The sequence below is a fragment of the Zosterops lateralis genome (genome assembly GCF_965231275.1).
Source record: "Zosterops lateralis genome assembly, chromosome: 5".
Lineage (NCBI taxonomy): Eukaryota > Metazoa > Chordata > Aves > Passeriformes > Zosteropidae > Zosterops > Zosterops lateralis.
Window position 1 is genome coordinate 28,325,188 of NC_139766.1, and position 6,000 is coordinate 28,331,187.

The 6,000-nt window shown below is 34.5% G+C and overlaps 1 protein-coding gene across 5 annotated transcripts in view; it reads right to left on the minus strand.

Annotated features, from left to right (window-relative positions):
• DLC1 (DLC1 Rho GTPase activating protein) overlaps positions 1–6,000 on the minus strand; it is a 211,592-nt gene that overhangs the window by 46,336 nt on the left and 159,256 nt on the right. The window lies entirely within an intron of this gene.

Sequence of the window (6,000 nt, forward strand, 5' to 3'; positions counted from 1 at the left end):
TTTTTTAAAGCCTGTGGTTGCACAGTAATTTGCAAGAGCTATGCATCTACTGGAGTTACTGTTAGATACAAGAAATTAATAACAGGCAAAGTTTCTCTTATTTCATTCTATAGCAAATGTTTTACATTTCTGCATGACACCTTTAGTATAGCAGCAAATGTATTCTGAAGAACCCCTTTAATTTTCCATGACCACCAAGTGGCCAGTTGCACCAGTAATATGATGCTCTCTGTGGGCATCTGAAAAGTTACATACGGGGACAAGTAATCTGATGTTTTAAAAATGTTTTTGCCATTGGAGTTGCTGGGTCTTTTGTTTCCGTTGATTTTACTGAAGATCCATTAATACATATGATGGGTGGTAGAAAATAACAAGCCTTAAGTAGATACAGAACCTGATTATTTCTTCATGGAAAATGAAGTTAAAACTATGAACAACATTATTTATAGGATGCAGTGCTAACAAGGGTTTGGATCAGTTCTGATATTGTACTTTAAAATTTTAAAGATCCATTATGAGAAAAGTAATATGGAGAAAAAAATCCACTGAGCTAACCTGCTTTATGTTTGATCACAGCTTCAGAGTTCAAGGCAGCCAGGGACATACCTGTGCTAGGATCAATAGGGCAAGTGATTAACAGTGATAGGACATCCTGAACCTTTCATGCTCAAACCAGAACTTTCCCTCCTTTGAAACAAGAGCCTTTACCTCAGTAGAATTGTATTTCTCATGAGCAGCACTAGAGTACATAAATATTCCCAATTTTCTTTGCTGAGGAATCTTTATTTTTCCAACTACAGATCTCAAGATTAACACTGCTCCTGGCCTCTGATTTTTAGTCAGGAAGTATAAACAATGACTTGAAAGGTATATGGGCTGAACTTTCCATGTGACTTACCAGTAGATTTTTATAATCTGTCGTGCATGTCATATTGACCTTACAAACTTAATAACCTAAGAAACTAAGATTGCCTCTTAGTTCCTTAATGTAAATCAGTGTTAGCACTAAGAAAAACTCTCTAAAAAATATCCTGCAAAAGTAGATGCTAACAGGTTAGAATATGGAATTTATGAACTGATTAAGTGAACTGAAGTATTTGGGAAAGATTTGGAAATAAAAGCCACATGTCACCTGGCCTAGGGTGCAAGAATCCCACTTGTCAAAAAATTATGAGCCAAATATCCCAAAATCATATACTGTTTTGAATGTGGGTTTTTTTATCAAAGGTGAGAAGATTATGTGATTGCAAATATATAAAAAATGAACCAAATCCCCAAACTGGTGTTTGCCTTTATGTTGGACAGAAACATTCATTAGCTTATCTCTTTTGCTATTTCTGTTGCCCTTCACAAAGCTAGCTGATTTCATGATGAGATTTGAGCCATGAGGGAAACTTCCTGGCTTGCATACAGGATGAAAACGGGGCAGTTCATCCTTAGATTTGCTTCTGAGGTAATGAGTTACTGCCCACCAAGGTAACCTTTTAGCTATCCTAGGATTCTTGAGTGGTCTATCTGTTTATAAAGGGCAAAGTAACTTCCTGAATTGCCTTATCAGAACACTCCCCCACTAAGCCATATAAAAAGATTGGTACCTTGAATAAGAATTTCTCATCTTCATGTGTGTAGCACCTATGCTGGGTATTTAGTTCATATACTACCAGCTTCTCCACCTCTTTTTTTCTGTTTCCTTTCCTTACATTTCTGTCTTCATCTTTTTTCCCCTTTTATAGATGGCTTCTACTAATAGCAGTTGCAAGAGGCAGAACTGCCTTTCTTAGACCTTATCTTCTCTTCTTTTGGCCAACTCACGTAGGGAGCAGGGAGAACATAAGGTCCAGAGCTGTTGGATAGTGATCCTTGATGAGGGAAAAGCATACAGACCAAAAGGAAGAACTAAGAGATGAGTTTCTAGATTCTCTAGAAGGAACTGAGAATCTAGAATTAAAAATCTAAATATTGGAAGACTGAGATGAGATGGGCCAGACTGAGTGAATTGTGACCAAATAAACTGTATCTTCAATTGTAACACAAATTTAGCAATTAATTAAATACTTCCATGGAGCCAGTTGATATCCGGTACTCAGAACCCTTGGATATGAATAAATGTACTAAATGAAGGAGGAAAGAGAATGGTCTTCAAGTATCCTGATGAATTTCTGCTTTATATAGCAATTAGTTTTGTTAGTACAAACATTATCAGAATACACTGAGTATAATCTAAACCAATATGAGAGCTACCTAACACTTTATAGCTACTCTATTATGTATTGCAGAGCATTATGGAGAGCCCAGATAATTGTGATGGGTTGTTCTGTTTGACATGAAATAGTATTTGTCAGCTTACCAGATCTCCTTCCTTGATTAGAAAGGACTTTGTTTATTTCACAATGGAAAGGAATTTAAACCTCATTCATACAAATTCATGTATGCTTAGTTTTTTAGTGATGGATTTCCAGGATCTTTAACACACCATTTCTATGTTCTCAGCCACACTTCATCTGAAACTCTTAAAGTCATTCCATTAAGCATATCTGCTCAAGAATGAAAAAATGATGTTTTATCCTCTGGCCACTTGTACCCATTATTTCTGATCTGACTGATAATGCCAGAAATCGAAGTACAGATTATCAGAACAGCAAGGCTTTTCATAATGGTCTCTCTGCATGAAAAGTCCATGTGTCAGCTAAGAAAATGAATTTTTAATAATACTTGGCACTGAATGAGTGGTTTGTCTCAACAGACTGCATCAAGCACTGCTTATCTGATCTCTGTAACTCTGAAATAGGTTTCACCTATTTGAATGATCTTTTTCTTAGCCATATTTATACCAAGAAGCTTATTCAGGATATGATATCCTCAATTTCAACACAGGGATTTATTTTTTTAATAAGGAAATAAAAACACAGTAGGAATATTTGCATTGGTGTGCTCAATAGCATTTCTCTGTCAGACAGGGAACAACATTTTCTGCGCCTATTTAAAATTTTGGAGAAATTTATGCTTTTTTAAGCCAGGTGAATATTATGAAGTTTATGCACAATTTTAATATATCTTTTAAAGATGCTATCGATGAGTGTGATGCCCTTTTCATTCTGTACTTTATTACTAAGTATCATTTTGAGTACATGGTAGTATGCAAACTCTATGTGATGTCACAAAATGTGACTCTGCAATTTGCAGTGTTGGCAAATAAAGGCCCTTAGTCAGTTTTCTTTTTAGCAGTTTGACGTAAACTGTTGTCCTCAGTTTGCCTTAATTGAATTTTTAGTGAGGAGGAAAAAGGGCCAGCAGTCAACCCACTACAACTGTGTATGCATACACTGTAAAGAAATAAATATGCTCTCTAAGACTAATTTAGAGACAAATGCCTCTTATTTGCTTTAGATTTGAAATAATGATCTGAAAAAATTAATATATACATAAAAGGCAAAATAGATATTCTTGGTTCATACAGCAGCAGCTTTAAAAAACAAGCATTCCTTCATAGACTAAAGATGAATTGAAGTTCTCCGATTCCTGTAAAAATGTGTGTATCTACACTCATAGTTTGTTCTGGATCAATTCCAGTGCATTGTGATGATAGGAACTAGAAAGAAAAACTCAAAAGGGTATTTTTAATCACTTTTACCTCTATTAACAATGTGATGCTATTTCCATTGTTCCTGTTATAAAAATAAGTAGCTGACATGTTCCCCAGAATTGATTATAGTGTTTTAGTCAACAGAACAGCCATCAAGATATTTCAATCTATCAGGAAAGGGAGTGGAAAGGAGCTGACAGAGAAACCTCAAAGGAAGGACAAGACACTGTGTCTTTTGTCCTTTGTTCCAGGATGGAAATAAACTGTCTCCACTTTTGATAAGCTTTTCTTTTGATCTTTGTTTGCAATTATTAGGGTTAGACACTAAGTTATTTTATGAACCCTTTCAGGTTTAACCCCCTCTTAGTTAATATGAATATGACCTCAGCAAACCATCAAATTTATTAGGTTTTTATTATTTGCTTTAATTTATGGAGATTTTGCCTAATATACAAGGGAACTGGACAGTGATAGATAGGGGAATATGAAAAGTAATTTTTTTCTGCAGATTTAATTTTACTTCATATTTTATAAATGTTAGAATATAAAATTCATTGAAAGGTATAAAGATCTATTTTCTGTCTGTCTGTGTCTATTGTATAAATACATATATAGTTTTTTATATATAATTTCTAACTATTCAGGAATGCTTATTACACTGTGCTTGCCTCTTGTTTTGGAAAATCTGCACTCTGCATAAGGCTATTGATTAGTACTCTTATTTATGAGTATTCATAAATATCTCAGGCTATGGAAAGAAGCAGCCTTTAATTTATGCTGAAAGATAAATTGGATCTAGGCGCCGAAGTAAATACTGGGAAATAAGAATTTGGGATTCAGCTTGACTAAGTTAGAAGCATAACTGGAGTGTCACCTGCTTGTGGTGCAAACATAACAAGAAATTCAGGTGTTAGTTTAAGAACAAATGTGTTTTTCTTTGTTTGCAAAGCTAGACTATGTCCTAGGCAAAAAAACCCCAACAATCCAAACCCAAAACAATGCAAACAAACAAACAAAACCAATGAGCTCCAAAACCACTGAACCAAAAACCATCTCCACAAAAAAGTAAAACAAATCAGAGTACTTAAATGCACTGTAAATGTAGGCAGTTTTTACACATACACCATAATTCAGGATACCACAGAGTAAAACGAAGAATGTAGTCAAAGAATGTAGTCAGCATAATTTCAGAAAACAGTCCAGAATTAAAGTGTGTATATATTTTTACATCACTGATCATGGATTTTAAAGTTCATTGTAACAACCTGAACCACAAGTCTTGCTTAGGTTTCCTGCTTCAAGTTGAATCTCTTGCATTTTAAAATGCCTCCTTTAGGAATGCACCTTAAGATTTCAAACGACAACTTCAAAGTTTAAAATATGACAAATTACTTCAGAATTTAAAATGTGTGTCTTAGTATAAATTTTTATCCTCTTAGAATCAGTATTTAGTATTTCACCAGTGTTCTTTTGTATTGTCCTGGAGATCACAATTAAGCTGTGGGATTGCAATGAGAACTAAATGATGCAAAGCTATAACATCTCTTCCAATGTCAAGGACAAAAAAAATTATGTGTGATTTGCTGAGTCACATCATTGTATTAGTGTACAGCTTCATGTTTGAAGATTTAAAAAATGCTATAATTTTCAGTAGCTTCCTGAAACACATAGTATAATCACTTACTGGAAAATACAGAATGCACTTTAAGGGATCTAAATTGCTGAATCTCTTTCTCTCCAGTGGAATAGTCTACTCTTATCAGTTGAATAAGTGATGCAGTCTAAACAAAGGGTAATAATGTTCAACTGGAATTCCAGGAAAGGAAGCTTAATGTGAACTTCCTGATTTAATCTTACAAAAATAGAAAGGTTGATAGGATAAATGAATCACTCAGAAGAGCAGATTTTGCTTCATTTAATTAAAACAGATCATAAAAATGTCAAAGTACTCCTCTGTAACATTAACTGCAAAAGTCATATGTAAAACTATTTAGAGTATCATTTTCATGGATGAGACTGAGAAAAGTCTCTTCAGAGAAACAACTCAATTTTCTCAAAATTTCTTCTCATTTTCCAGCCTGGAAAACCTGGTGACAACTACCTGGCCATTCCTTATACAGTTTCCTGTATCTTCTGCTTTTGGTGGGTCAGGAAAAGTCTTCTCAGAAGTAAATTTGGAACTTCTGCCTCTGGGAGATAATCAGCAAGTCAGAGATGCACGAATATTGAAGGAAAACAAAGGAACTATTTTGAGACTCAAGAAAAGGTTTTCTTATGTCCAGTTTGTGTTCATTTTGACTTCTTGACAATGGTAGTCACTCAAGTGTGGAATAAACTCACAAAGAAAGTGGAATTAACAGTTTTTTGAACAAGATACCAGGTAAGTTTTTGGGAACAAGATATGAGATAAGTTGCTG